General features: G+C 50.1%; 1 long non-coding RNA gene across 1 annotated transcript in view; it reads left to right on the top strand.

The window, feature by feature from the left end:
- Nucleotides 1–4,191: 4,191 nt before the first annotated feature.
- Nucleotides 4,192–15,423, top strand: part of LOC115948374 — a 21,107-nt gene continuing 9,875 nt past the window's right edge. The window contains exon 1 of the long non-coding RNA XR_004082191.1: nt 4,192–4,336. This is a non-coding gene — a long non-coding RNA (uncharacterized LOC115948374). The remainder of the gene's footprint in view (nt 4,337–15,423) is intronic.

Below are 15,423 nucleotides of genomic sequence, written 5' to 3'. Positions count from 1 at the left end.
TGTGGGACCTCCAAGGACCTGCTCACTCTCATCAGCTGCTGAGGATACAGTTTTCATACACTAAGTGTTACTGAAATTAGGACAAGTCAGATGCTCTGAGTGGTCAGGTCTGCTTGGGGAGCTGATTTTGTGTCAGCAGTGGGCTCTCAGGAAGACAAGTGCAAATTCATACACTCAGAAACCCTCGTGGGCAGAGGAAGGATGCTGTTTTGGAGGACAGTGACTCATTTGAAAGTTCCCATGAAGGAAGATGAAGAGTGAGCAGAGTGCTCATCCAGCACCATCAATCTTACCTTCTGCCAAAACCTGAAATGCCAGGAATGATGACTCCCATATTGCAGGCTGGGATTTCCCAGGCAGAAGTGCCTACACTGGGCAGGGAATCAAAATTCTCCATGGCACATGGAGATTTCTTTAGTGTGGGCAAGAGAGGTGACTAATCCCTGCACAGGAGATGAGTGCACGCTGTCCTTGGGACTTCCAGAGGGCTCTGGTGGCTGTGCTGGCCAGGCTGGTCCTCAACTCTGACTCCTGGCCCAGCAGCCAGAACATTACTGAGGAGCTCAGAGGATGAACTGTGGTGTAGAAAACCAGACCCTTATGGAGCCCTAAACAAGTTTCACTTGAGTTTGTATGCAGGAGGAGGTTACAAGGTGAACTGATCACAGCCTGGGGGGAAAGAAAAACTCCCAGGGGAACATTCTTGAAGGCACTGGGTTTTTCTGTGTAGGATGAGCCAGTGGTGGCCCCAGACACAGAATTGAGGTGCAGGTCCTGGGACTGGAGTTGTTTCACCTGGTTACTCATTCTAGCATTAATTCTCCTGTTTGAATATAGGTTAGCCTGTTAATGGGGAGGGAGTCATAAAATTCTGATATTTTTGTAGTGTAGAGCTTTAGCACACTCTTTGTTGATGGTCAGTTTGCTGTTGGACAGTTTGTCTCAGGGTGAGGTGTTTGGTGCAGCTGCCTTCTCCCTACACCTGTGAGAGCCCAGCTGGATGCAGAAATTCCAGGGGTGGACTTTTGAACCACACCTTACCTCCAAGGACAGACATCACCCAGGACAAAAAACTGATCTTAAGTGCAAGAGAAATGCAGACAAAGGCTCTCAAGGACTGGCCCTCATTCTGCAGAGGGGCTGTTATCCCCCTCCCCATCCCCCTGTCTGCACCACCTGCATGCAGCAAGGCCCTCACACAGATTTCTCCTAATTATGGCTTCCAGCAAAGTGGCTTGTACTGAAAATGAGTGAAACCCAGCTGGGAAATCCAAGGGATTTCCTGAGAAAAACAGCTGTGTGAGGACATGGAGGCATGCTCATTCCTGGGTACAAAAGAACACTAGCAATGGTTTCATAACAAAAACTGAGGGGGTTAGGCAGCACCCAGAAGTGTCCTTGTGTGCCACAGCAAGCATCAAGAGCAGGGCATGGCTGGAAAACTCTTTGTAATGGGGATTCAGCACTTCAAAAGCAAAGGCATTAAGCAGTTAAGGCACTTTTTAAATGGTGAGGGAAGTCAATAAAGCCTGTGGGGCTGCAGGGTAGGTGGTCCTGTCTTCTCCACTCAGAGTGTGTGGAGCTGCCAGCCTTGGAGCTCGTGTTTGGTGGATCCATGGGGCTACAGGACCATGAACCCTCTCAGGACCTATCTTTTCTCCAGGTGTCCCCCTGTGCTTTCAGCCTAGCTGGAGCATTCCCATGGTCTGGATGATGCAGATGTTGGCAGTTTACTTGTGATGCCTGCAGTTCCCTGCTGCCTGGCAGGCTCACAGGGGGTGCTTTGGCTTGTTGGGGGGCTTGTTGGTGGCTCCCCTGATGCTGGTGTGGAGGGAAGGTGTCTTTGCCTCAGGATGCTCCTTCTTCCTCAGAGAACTCGTGTCACAGGTGGCAAAAAATCCAGACAGTTCAGCAGCACACACGGAATCGTAGTTTGGGAGTTTTCTTAATTGGAAGAAAATATTATGACATATTGGAGGCACCTGACAGAGATGTACCAGGAGAAATCCCTGTGCCTTGTTGCTGTTGGGAATGCCCAATCAATGACAGGCACAGGCTCACTACCCTGCCAAGGGGAGGAGAGGAGGTTTCTCCCTGAATCCAGCTGTTGATACACTCATTCCCAGGAGCAGAATGATTGATAACACAGTTATTTGGAACCCACTAGTGGATATATTCTTAGAAACTAGAACCTCATTTTCTCATGCTGCAAAATGTCATTTCCTAGGACTGGCTGAGCAGAAATTGGATTTTGTTCCTTGCCTTCAGAACTGAGCAGCACAACAGACTGATAAATATTGATTGTGCTTTTATATTCATTTCTTTTTGTTAAAGCACCCTAACCTGATAATTGTTTGATTACAAATACATTAGAGTTGATCAGAAAGAGCAGCAGGACAGACTTTTATGATGGTATTAATCGAATCTCTTTAATGAAGGGACCCTGTGGGAGGTTAAAAGCCCCACACCTGGATTTGCCCAGCTTCTTGACTGTGGCCACAAGGTCCATTTCTGTGTCTCTCCAGCACAGTAACCTTCACTCACACTTGCATTTGTTGGAAAAGTCCTGAGTGTAGCTGCAGGGTGGCCATTACATGGTTCATTACCAATCCTATCCCTGGCAAACGACCCTGTGTGCTGTGCTGGGGTATCCCTGCTGGAAGGATCTCTGGCCATGTTCTGCTGAGCTGCTCCAGGACATTATTTCACCTGATGGCTGTGTTGCAGGGTTAGGATGTATGGCTGTAGGTTGTAATTGTATTTTTAATTTGGGATGTCGGGGATTTGTCTGCTCATTCAGCAATGTGTGTTCCCTGGAAGAAGAGTTCCAAGAGACAGAGATCTAGGGAGAGGTTTTCTCCTTGGAATCAGGAGGGGGATCTGGGGCAGAAACCAAACCCTTCTTCCTCACTCAGAGGTTTGGTGGGGCTTGGAGCACCCTGGTCTGGTGGAAGGTGGCCCTGCCCACGGCCTGGGCTGGAACAAGGTGGTCTTTCATGTGCCCTCCAACCCTTCTGTGGTTCTGTGACCCCACATCCCTGCACAGCAGTCAGGGTGCACTTCCTGGCTCCTGTGTGCCACCCAGACACGGGTGATGCCAGCACAGAGTGTGCCTGCTCTGGGGGAAGGACCCCTGTAGCTGGCCCAGGCTAAGGGACCACTGGCTTGTGCTCCAGTGGGGCAGCTTGACCCAGAGAGCACGCCCCACCCCTCACCTGTGCACCCACAGAAACCTTCACTGTATTACAGCCACCAGAAGGCCAAGGGACAGGGTTTGCCATAAAACACTGCTCTGTCAGTCTGGTAAAAGCAGGAAAAGCCTTGTGCCCCTGTGCCTCTCCACCCCACACTGCGTCCCCAACACTCCTGGTGAGCCAGGTTCCTGGGGACACCTGGGGACAAAGCCATTGCCTTTGCGTGCAAGAGCTGTCAGGATGGAGACGTGTCAGTGGTGGTGAGCAGCACCAGCTCCAGCCCACCGTGGTGGGAGAGGCCCTGGAGGCAGCTTGGCAGGCACAGGACAGCACTGCTGCTGGAGCCTGGGATGGGATGGGATGGGATGGGATGGGATGGGATCCATGGGATGGGATGGGATCCATGGGGTGGGATGGGATGGGATGGGATGGGATGGGATCCATGGGATGGGATGGGATGGAGCTGCAGCAGGTGGGAGTGTCCAGAGGCACGGAGCAGCCCAACCTGCAGTGCTGGGGTGTGCACCAAGGTGGGTCCTCGAGGCATTCCCAGTGCTGCACGGCTGCGTTTGGAGCTCATCGGTTGTTAAAGACACTGAGAGCATTTGGCAGGATTTCAACCCAAAACTTGAAGCCAGTGTCGATTCGCAGGGTGAGGATTTGCTGGCAGGAAGCAGAGCAATCCCTCAGCGCTCTGCAGGTGCCCGTGGGGGGACAAGCCCCAGCACTCCGGGGACACCCCTGGCAGCTCCTGCGCTGCGAGCGGAGCCTCCCAGGCAGCGGCGGGTCTGCTCCTGCCGGGGGCTCTGCCGGAGCTTTATTCCATCCTTTCCCTGCTCCATTCACCGTGCCTCCTGCCTCCTCCCCCTCTCCCGTCCCTCCCACCCTGCCTGCTGGATCCCCAGCAGTCTCTTGACACCTTGGGGGAAGGCTGGGAGGTGTAACCATCGGCAGCGAGCGAGGGAGAGCAGGAGAGAAGGGAGAAGGAAGCCAATAACAGGGAGGTCTAGGAAGGTGGCGGAGGGGGAGGGACGGGGCCACTCCTCCATCGGTGGGACTGCAGATTATTTTGCATGGATTGTTGAAGAGAAAAGGGAGCTGCATTTGTGAAGGGACCAAAAAATAAACAGCTCATTGCTCGGGTAAGTGCCAGTGCGAGCTCCCCGGCTCTCATTGTCATGCTGTACATCGATCCCCCCTCCTATTTTGCTTAGTTATACTAGGTTTGGTTCTTATTAGGATTATTTGATGCATCAGCTGTGTGCTTCAGAGGCTGGAGACTGACTGGTACGTGTGTGTGTGCGTGTGTGTGCGTGTGTGTGTGCATGTGGGAAGATGCCCATTCTCTGGATATACATTGACACATTTTCCAGCTCTCAGTGTGGTGTCTCATTGGCAGTGTTACCCCAAAGCGTGCCTTACACACACACACAAATGATGTTTGCTGCTCCTGCCTTTAAAATCCACTCACACACGCAATTATTGAAGCTGAAAATTAAAGAGGGGCTCTTAAATCACAGTCCTCAGTGGTAGGGGGCTACCTCTCTTTATCCTGAGCCTGACACGTTCAGTATTATGTTTTATAGCAAAGCTACATTTAAAGATCAATTCGGCAGTGGTTATTGCATCCAAATTACATGGTTGTCATGGAGATGGTACAGAGAAGCTGAAGTGATATGACTGCATCTGGACTGGAGTGGGGCTTTGCTGCCGAGTGAGATCCTGCCTTGCCTCCTGTGTCTTTTTGTCTCTGCTGGGTTACAATTTCTTTTAATCTTGAATGAAGCAGTGCTGTATTAGAGGATTTAGAGGTCGAGCTGCTGGGAAGGGTGTGTGTTACCCCCACTCAGCGCTGGGTTATTATCATAATTGTTCTATTAACGTCTGCCTCTCCCTGAATTTCTTCCACAAGTCTGGGAAGGAGGAAGGCGTGAGAAGGACAGATAGTTTTCTGAGCACAGCTAGGGCTGGGAGTACTTTCTAAAAGGATACCTGCCATGCCCACACCTCCCTGCTGGCTCCCACACCTTGAGGGACAAAAGGGAAAGGATGCTCTGGTTTTAGCCATGTTTATCTTCCATTTTGCTGCCTCAACTTTGAGGATTCAAGGAGCCAGTCACCTGCTCCTCACTGTGTCAGAGCAACGGCTTTTTAAAAATTATTATTTAAATTATTATATTTGTTTGCTTTGCAACTGGTAATATGGATGTGTTGGCAGTTGGGAAAGAAAATCCATAATTTATGAGAATGAAATTTTCCTGCCTAAGGCTAGCTAGAATACAAAGAGTATATCTGTGGGAAGGGCATGTTATATGTTACAGATGTGTATTTCTCTAGTGGCTGGGAGTAAATCACACTATTGTGCTCATCTTCATTATTTTGGGTGTTAGGCTGGCTTTAGTCAATATTTAATCTAAGCTCATTGTGTGCTCGCACAATAAACGTGCAATTTGGAGCCTAACTTTACATCTCTAAAATGCTCTGGGAATGCATGTGGCATTGTCTCCATAAATGCAATTTCACCCTTTTCTGTGAGACCAAGCCTATTGTGGGCATGTAAATATAGTAAAAGGCACTGGTGGAAGCAAGCCCATCAGAATGGCAGTGTTTCTCTAATTGTATCACTAAACATAAGACAGAATTAATTACTAGGATAAACAGAGCTTTGTAGCTCTTGGATCAGGATAATATTTGCATGGAGTTCCAGGCCTGCATTATAGTAGCTGGCATTATGGCTTTAATTCCCCCCATGCCAGTAGATGTTTTTAGCCAGGAGTGGAGCATATTCTCATTAGATATTTTTGCTTTAAAAATATGTTAAATCCCCATGTCCTTGTCAAATTGTCCATTGCAACTGTTCCAAAGTCTGTGATTCAACTAGGATTTTCCTTAATGTGATTTTTCAAGTCCAAGCAAACAATGGATAAAGTCTGGAAGTGGGTGGCCGAGTCCAGAGGGGATGTCAGAGAGATGGCTAATTCACAAAATGGATGGTTCTCATTCTGGGCCTCTTTTCCCCCTGAAAGTTAGGCACAAGTGGAGTTGAAAGTGGGTAGTTTTCCCTGGAGATCTCTTTGGGGGTGTGAGGTTGGAAGCCAAATAGTTCTGCACTGAGTTCCCTCCTGTCTCAGCACCTTCAGCCCACCCTAGGATGTGGCTGGATTATTCTCTGGGGAAACTGAGGCTTGGCATGGTTAAATGACTTTGCCAAGGTGACAATGGCAGCGTTGGGCAGGGGACACAGGAGCTCTGCCAGGAAGAACCTCTGTGTGACCACCAGGCCTGCTCAGTGCCCTGCTTGCATGGGGAGGTGGTGGTGGGGAGCAGTAACTCCACTCCATGGAGACCAGGTGGGTGGGGTGAGGCTGTGTTTGCTGAGGCCACTCATGAGAGCTCCACAGAGGGTGGCAAGAGGGACTCAAGCACTTTCAGACCAGTTTGAACTGTCCAAGGTGAGGATTTGCTTTTCTGACCTCAGGCTGTCCTCCTTGCGTGGCCCATCACGTGGCTCTTCACATGAAGCACTCACAGGTGTCTTGGCTTTCTGCTCTCCCCACTGGTGCTGCTCATCTCTCATCTCCCTGCTGAAATATCCTGAATTGCTCTTCTGGACTTCAACCCACTTCTCTGCTCTCCATCCCATCACCCAACACCTTTTTGTCCTCTTCCTCCATGGGTTTTCCCAGCAATGAAGTTCCCTCCATCCAGCGGTGCCACAACTTTCCATGCCATGGGTTTGTGTGCGGTGTGCCTGTCCTGAGGCACACAGTGCTGGGTAGGTCAGGCCACCATGCCAAAGCAACTCGAGTGAAAAGTCTCCTTTGAAATCTGAAGTAGCCCCATGTGGTGTCCATGGTTCTGCACAAAGCTGGAGCTGGTTCTTGCTGCCAGAAGGAAATGGAATTCCCTGTTCAATTCACACACAGACACCTGTGTGTGGCCCTGCTGACTCTCACAGGTTGCTGCAGTTGCCAGCAGGATGTTCCCTGGGCTGGGAGGGAGCTGTGGCTACTGCCAGCAAAGTGCTGGCTGTGGGCACAGCAATTCCTTGGAGGTTGAGTGTGAGCAGTCCCTGGAGTGGGTGATCTGCTGGTGGAAGTGGCCACATCCCCTGTGGGTGCTGCTTGCTCTGCTGCCTGACAGTCTCTGCTGTGGGCACACCTCTTAGCCAGATTTGCTGGAGGTGAAATCATCCTCCTTGCCCTTTTGGCAGGAAAATGCCTTTCCCAGGGATGTGCTGGGCCAGGATCCATGGGAGGCCCAGTGCATCCAGGTTCTCAGTGGCTGGATGGAGCCATAGGAGTGGTTCAGGGGTGGATTCTGCACTGGAGGCTCGTGGTTCTTCCCTGAGGGGTTATGGTGTGAGAGGGACAGGGTCAGTTCTGGCTTCTCACCTGTCCAAGCTGGACAGTAACCACCTCTCCCTTTGTCCTCGCTGCTGTCCTTTGTGCTCCTGCAGGAGCTCCAGGAGTGGCTGAGATGCCTGGGGAGGTCCTTCCCTGCAGCCCATAGCCCTGAGCCTGGGCAGCACCCAGCTCTGCTCAGCTCCCAGGTGGGGACACTGGGGATTCCTCTAGAGCAAACACTGCCCATCACTGGGTCAGGCCCAGTGCTCCCTCCCTTGCACCAGGCAGGGCCAGAGGGAGTAAGGAGCTGCAGGCAGCCCCAGCAGACATTCTGCAGCTGAGCCCAAGCCCCTTCTTGTGCTCTCCATGCTTTTTCTGGGCTCTGGGCCTCAGCCTGGCACTGGGCACACGGTTTGTCACCTACCTCTTCACCAGCACTGCATTTCCTCCACTCCTTCCTCTGCCTCCTTCTCGTCACCTCACGTACTCCCCTTGTGGTTTCTGTGCTCTGTGGTTTTGAAGGGCCTGTGGAAGAGGCAGGGCTGGCAGGTGGCTCAGGCTGTCTGCTGTCAGCTTGTTTGAAGGAACTGTCCCCATGTCCCCACGTCCTGGCCAGGAGCTGTGCTCACACTGGGTCCCAAGAGAGGAGACCACACCTGAAGGGATCTCCCCAGCACCACTCAGGGGTGCCATGGGAGCTGCTCAGGGTGTCACCTCTGTGGTGCCACCAGCCTTGCCTCATCCTCTGCTGTCTTCTCTTCTTCTCTGAGACATCCTGCATGGCTCCCAGCAAAGGGGGTGCTGGTGGGATGCCCTGACATTGGTGGCTGCTGTCACACACCTCAGCAGGGGCAGGGAAGGGGCAATACTTCCTTCCAAGCAGGATGAGCCCAGGATTCATCCCAGGATTTTCTGCCTTCCTCTACAGCATGGGACATGGTCTGGTTCCAAGGATGATCTCCCAAAGCCCCAGTCTGGCAAAATCTTTGTGCACTGGTTTTGTGTCTCGTGCTCTCCAGCTCTGACAGCTCCACACTGCAGAGGCCCCCAATGTCTCTGGGAGCTTTCCATGTGCTGTGACTGTGGCAGGGACATGCTGGGGACAGGGCTGCTCTGTGACCTTTGGGATGAAGTGTTTGCTGGGCTGGGGGCTCACAGCTGGATTTGGTGTCTTGTACGGTCACTGCCCATCCTTGTCTCCCCCAGGCAATGCAGCTGAGCTCTCCTGTCCCTGTGGCCTGGCTGAGAATTCAGAACTGAATTCCCCCTCAAAAGGCAGAACCTAGGAAAGCAAACCCCAGTGATGTCCCCTTTCTGGGGGTTACAGCATGTGCCTCTGAGTTTTCCTGATCAGCATCAAGCAGGAAAACTGACATCAGACCCCAGTGCCTGATCTGCTCACGGTTCATCAACCGTACTGAAAAGCCTAGGGAAAATGATGTGAGCTCAGCCTCCTCTCTGGCTTCTCCTCCCCCATGTGCAGTTGTCTCTCTATTATTTTCTTGATATGGAAAAACAAATTTGACCCAAATATTTTTTTCTTTTAAATCTTTAAAAAATTTTAAGATAGTAGGGAAATGCTGTGATACCAAACTAAATTGAAGGGTTGCATTTTTTTTGTTTTCTGGATTTGCTTATATGTTCCAAGTCAAGGCAAAAAGCTCTGTTCTTGCAACTTTTTGGGTTTTTTTTAAATCCAGCTCTTCAGTGGTTTCAGCACAAGTGCATCACAACCCTAGGTAAGGTCTAGCTGACCTATAATTGCAATTTTCAGCAAGTGAACAATTTTTCCAAAAAATTTCACACAGTTCTATGCAAAAGCCTCATAGAAGTGGAGAGGATGTTCCCTGTGGTACCTTCCAGCCTTCCTCCAGCACCTGATCCAGAACTGGGATCTGAGGCCAGCTCAGGGAAACATCAGGTGCTGCCATATAGAGAGCAGGACCTGCTGCCTGCACCTCCTCCCCAGCAGGGCCTGGGCACACTCACACAGATCTCTGCCCACTCTGCATGGCCACTTACTGTTGGCTGGTGCTGGACACAGGAAGAGAGGATGGCCCTGGAAGGTGCCCCTGCCCATGGCAGGGCTTTGGAATGAGGTGATCTTTAAGGTCCTTTCCTACCAAACCATTTGGGGACCCTGTGGCACTTTCTCCAGGTCACCCACAGCCTCTCCCCTTGCATGTCCTAAAGCAGCATCTCATCCTGGCAGTGCAAGGAGGGTTTGGATGACATTCTCAGGTACAGGGTGGGATTGCTGGGCTGTCCTGTGCAGGGGCAGGAGCTGGACTAGATGATCCTTGTGGGTCCCTTCCAACTCAGGGTAGACAGACCTGGCAGCCTTGGATGAGTCCGGCCCTCAGTGTGGCATGAGGCACTGTCACAGACATCTTTTATAAAAAATTATTTCCTTAGGATTTTTCCTCCTGAGAAGCTGAGAGGCCTCAGGTACAAAATGTAAACAATGATTACCTGCTGCTGTGGAATGCAACAGGTGGATCTGTGATTGGTCTCATGTGGTTGTTTCTAATTAATGGCCAATCACAGTCCAGCTGGCTCGGACTCTCTGTTCGAGACAGAAGCCTCTGTTATCATTCTTCCTTTTCGATTCTTAGCTAGCCTTCTGATGAAATCCTTTCTTCTATTCTTTTAGTATAGTTTTAATATAATACATATCATAAAATAATAAATCAAGCCTTCTGAAACATGGAGTCAGATTCCTATCTCTTCTCTCATCCTAAGACCCCTGTGAACACGGTCACAAGGCATTGCTCCCAGTGCTGAGCTCACCTTGTGTGGGGCTCTGCTCCTTCCCAGATTCTGCATATTTGCTCCTCAAACAGGCACTGGTACCCAGCCTGTGGGAGTGGATGGAGGAGAACTGGGAGCCTGGAGCTTTGGCACTTGCTAGGAACAAAATCCATCAGGCTGTGGATGCAGCCTGCCCAAGCAGGACACAGGCACAGGGGAACAGAAGTGGTTTCTGGCCAGAAGGGAATACACGATGCAGGGGAATTCTGCTAAATTAAAAATATATATTTGTCTTTACTGGTACAACAGAAGCTAGGGGAGCAGGCAAGAGGAAAGTGAGAAAGCTTTATTTAATTAGATTATAAGGCCCCAAAGGCTTCAGACTCATAAAAAAAATGAATTGATTTTTGTAATTGAGGATGGGGTTTCTGCCAAGTCCTGCCTTAATGAGTATTTAGGTTTTGCCTCCTAAGTTAGCAGCACCAGGCAAGGGCAGCTATTCAAGCCACTCCTCACCAGAGTCCTGAGCTTGGAAACAGGAGCTGCCTGCCTGCAGCTGGGAGTGTTAACCTGCCTTTCCAGGAAAGGACATTGTGTGTCCTTTCAAGGCAGTTTATCCAGCTCTTTTGGTATTCTCTCAACATGAAAGCCCTCCCTCTTCCCCAGAACCCAGGGGGCAGCTTTTTCCATGCATGGGTGTGGAAACAGAGGCAGCAGATAATCATGGGGCTGGTTATCCTTACAGAAATGGAGAGAATTAATTTGCTGCAGCAGCTGAGGCAGTTTCCTTTGGTGGCTCCTTTCTAGGGGCTGGTGGGACAGATGTGTGCCACCGGAGCCCATCCTGTCCCCCCTGCCTCTCCTGCAGGTGATCCTTAAAGCACAGCACCTGAGCATGGTGAAAGGGTGTTTGGGGCATGCACAGCTGGGACCTGCCTCTGCAGGAGCCATGGGACACCAGGGAGGGATTTATCCCTCTCCCCAAACCATAAGACTGTCTGGAAAGAGCCAGAGATTTTTATCCCAGACTTTTGGACCTACCTCCTTTCACCCTTACAGGCTTCCTCCAGAGTCTTTTCATTTTTGCATGGAAGAATGGGGAGAGTTGAGTGTGCAGAGGTTCAGGATTTCCTGTGTGCCCCTGCTGTGAGAGCTGGGGTAAGTCCAAGAGGAGGTGATTCCAAAATGCCTGGTGGGAATGTTGATCCAGAGCTGCCTGGGGACCAGGAGCAGAGTAATAAGGCTGGTTTGGATGTGCAGGATCACAGCAAGATCATAGCTTGATAGCAACACCTAAAATGCAGATGTGTTACTATTACTGCCATCAGAGCAGGGGAGCAGAAAAGTGGCCACAAAATTCCAGCAGCACCTGGTAGATGTAGGGAATGGTCCTGTAGCAGAAGCCTGTGCTTTATGAGCTGGGTATTTCCTGAAAGCAGAAGAGCAGGAAATCCACTGCTCTCCAGATAACAGCAAACTGCAAGGAGTGCACCTTGTGGGGACACTGTCCCTTTGATTCTGCACACTGTAACAGGCAGAGATTCCCATGTCAGGCACAGCACTGCAGTTTGCACACTTGTGCCCTGCAGCAAACGCAGCTGCCACTCCTCGTGTGCCACTGTGTCATTGGGTCACGGGCTGCACCAGGCTGAGCAGCACTCATCTCCTGAACCTCTTTCATCTTTACAGCACACTGATTTCTGGCAGGCCCCTCTGGCCTCCCTGTGCTTCAGTAAAGCCTCAGTCCAGCACGTAATTCATCAGTTCCCAAAGTCATTGTCTGATGCCCAAATGTAAAGGTGTCTAAGGAGCAGGAGAAAAGCCCTGAGAACACCTAAAAGAGTCTGCTAAGAGGCACAATGACCCTACTGCAGGCTGGTATAGCAGCTCTGCTCTACCCTTGCCACAAAACCTAGTGCAGGGTGTCTCATAGGTCGAGAGAACCTTTTGGTCCAGAGCAGGTGTGGTTAAAACACTGTCCTGCTGCAATTACATCATCCTGATGAGCTTTTTGCTCTTTTTATAATTCCCCTGAGGAGAAGCAGCATCCTTGTCCCTATAAAGCACCTTTACATCAGTCTAGAGTGTGCCTGTTAGAGTCCTTCCTCAGGGAAATCCCGCTGCTCTCACCATGGTTGTCCAGCACATCCATTAAGGGCAGACCCAGCCTCTGCACAGGAGCTGCAAAATGGCTCCACCAGGGTTTCACTTGCACTTTCTGGACAACTTGCTGTGTTTTCAGAACAAGTCAGCTTCAACATTTCAGGCTGCTCAGAGGCATTCATGCTTAGGGAGGCCAGATCTGGCCATGTCACAGTCAGATGCTGCTGTGGAAGTGTTTGCAGCCCGTGTTCAGTCCTTTCCTTTCCTTTCCTTTCCTTTCCTTTCCTTTCCTTTCCTTTCCTTTCCTTTCCTTTCCTTTCCTTTCCTTTCCTTTCCTTTCCTTTCCTTTCCTTTCCTTTCCTTTCCTTTCCTTTCCTTTCCTTTCCTTTCCTTTCCTTTCCTTTCCTTTCCTTTCCTTTCCTTTCCTTTCCTTTCCTTTCCTTTCCTTTCCTTTCCTTTCCTTTCCTTTCCTTTCCTTTCCTTTCCTTTCCTTTCCTTTCCTTTCCTTTCCTTTCCTTTCCTTTCCTTTCCTTTCCTTTCCTTTCCTTTCCTTTCCTTTCCTTTCCTTTCCTTTCCTTTCCTTTCCTTTCCTTTCCTTTCCTTTCCTTTCCTTTCCTTTCCTTTCCTTTCCTTTCCTTTCCTTTCCTTTCCTTTCCTTTCCTTTCCTTTCCTTTCCTTTCCTTTCCTTTCCTTTCCTTTCCTTTCCTTTCCTTTCCTTTCCTTTCCTTTCCTTTCCTTTCCTTTCCTTTCCTTTCCTTTCCTTTCCTTTCCTTTCCTTTCCTTTCCTTTCCTTTCCTTTCCTTTCCTTTCCTTTCCTTTCCTTTCCTTTCCTTTCCTTTCCTTTCCTTTCCTTTCCTTTCCTTTCCTTTCCTTTCCTTTCCTTTCCTTTCCTTTCCTTTCCTTTCCTTTCCTTTCCTTTCCTTTCCTTTCCTTTCCTTTCCTTTCCTTTCCTTTCCTTTCCTTTCCTTTCCTTTCCTTTCCTTTCCTTTCCTTTCCTTTCCTTTCCTTTCCTTTCCTTTCCTTTCCTTTCCTTTCCTTTCCTTTCCTTTCCTTTCCTTTCCTTTCCTTTCCTTTCCTTTCCTTTCCTTTCCTTTCCTTTCCTTTCCTTTCCTTTCCTTTCCTTTCCTTTCCTTTCCTTTCCTTTCCTTTCCTTTCCTTTCCTTTCCTTTCCTTTCCTTTCCTTTCCTTTCCTTTCCTTTCCTTTCCTTTCCTTTCCTTTCCTTTCCTTTCCTTTCCTTTCCTTTCCTTTCCTTTCCTTTCCTTTCCTTTCCTTTCCTTTCCTTTCCTTTCCTTTCCTTTCCTTTCCTTTCCTTTCCTTTCCTTTCCTTTCCTTTCCTTTCCTTTCCTTTCCTTTCCTTTCCTTTCCTTTCCTTTCCTTTCCTTTCCTTTCCTTTCCTTTCCTTTCCTTTCCTTTCCTTTCCTTTCCTTTCCTTTCCTTTCCTTTCCTTTCCTTTCCTTTCCTTTCCTTTCCTTTCCTTTCCTTTCCTTTCCTTTCCTTTCCTTTCCTTTCCTTTCCTTTCCTTTCCTTTCCTTTCCTTTCCTTTCCTTTCCTTTCCTTTCCTTTCCTTTCCTTTCCTTTCCTTTCCTTTCCTTGCCTTGCCTTGCCTTGCCTTGCCTTGCCTTGCCTTGCCTTGCCTTGCCTTGCCTTGCCTTGCCTTGCCTTGCCTTGCCTTGCCTTGCCTGCACTGAGATGAACACAGAAAGTCCCCCCTGGTGTGACAGTTACCCAGCTGTTCCCCTCACAGATGGATGCCTCGCCTCAGGTCCCAAGTGGACACTGGTTGATCCTGTGTTAGTGCTGAAATCAGTCAGAGCAGTTCGTCCTATCTGGACTCCCCAACAGCCTTTTCTGGACTCAAACATCTTCAGCAGTCAAGGTCCCTGCTCCCTGTCCATGGGTGCCTTGTACCAATGCTCCTGGTTTGGAGGCCAGCTGGAATTGCTGACATGGTGACCCTTAGGAGCATCCAAGAGTCTTGAAGCAGGTGTTTCCCTCAAGGATGTGGGGACCATCACACTGTGCACAGAGCTGTGTTGGCAAGCAGAAATCATGCTTAACTGAGGGGCAGGGAGAGCCCTTTGGAGAGCAGGGCTGAGTCTCTGCTGGGCAAAACAAGGACCATTCCTCTCTGCCAAGGGAGCCTGGTCACCCTCCTCACTGAGGCTGAAGTTATTCCTTTTTACCTGGTGATGGTCCAGGGTGGAAATGCAGACTTTTTGAGATGTCTGTAGATGTATATAATGACATCCACAGTGCTTGCTGTTCTCTTTCTCAAAGGAGAATCCCCTCCTTCATCCTCCAGCTTCCAGAGAGGCTCTGTCACTCACGCTAATGCCAGCAGGGTGTTTCTGGTGGTTCCCTGTGGATGAAGAAGTGCTGTGTGGAGAGAATGGGAGATTTCACACTCTCACTGATGAGTCAGGAGTTATCTGGTGTTGCAGGTTGCTGCCCGTCACCTTTGGACACCATCAGCTGGCTCCAAACCAGCTTTCTCTGGTGTCAGCACCCACAAAAGTCTGTTTGCTGTCATCCCCCTCTCCTGACAGGTTTGGGAGATGCTCAGGAAGACCTTGCTCCCTGCTCTCTGGGTCACACTGGGCTCCCAAGGAGCCCAAAGCCAGTGCCCAGCCATCTCTGCACATTCTGGACTCTCAGAGCTGCTGGTCCCCACATGCCTTGGGCTGGAGCCATCTGTCTGCACACATTGTCTGCCAGCTTCTGTGGTCAGAGGATCCCCATCAGAGTCTGATGTGTTCCTGGTCCTCATCTCCGAGGGTTATGGATGTGTTGGAGTGTGAAGGGAGTTTGCCTCCCTTCCAAAACTCCCTTTCGTTCTGCAGTTCTGCTCTCCATCCCTCTGGATGTCTCTCTCCCAAGGGGACAAGCAGGATGGGCTCGCCTGCTGCCTCCTGAAATCCTGCAGCGAGGCGTTGCATGGGTTTAGTGTAGACAGACAGCATGGCAGGAATTTCCTTTTCTGGGGTCTGAGTCAGCTGCCAGCCCTGTTTTATTATTTTGGGTACTGGGA

This window comes from Geospiza fortis, unplaced genomic scaffold (assembly GCF_000277835.1).
Source record: "Geospiza fortis unplaced genomic scaffold, GeoFor_1.0 scaffold413, whole genome shotgun sequence".
Classification (NCBI taxonomy): domain Eukaryota; kingdom Metazoa; phylum Chordata; class Aves; order Passeriformes; family Thraupidae; genus Geospiza; species Geospiza fortis.
This window is presented reverse-complemented; position numbering and strand designations above follow the sequence as displayed.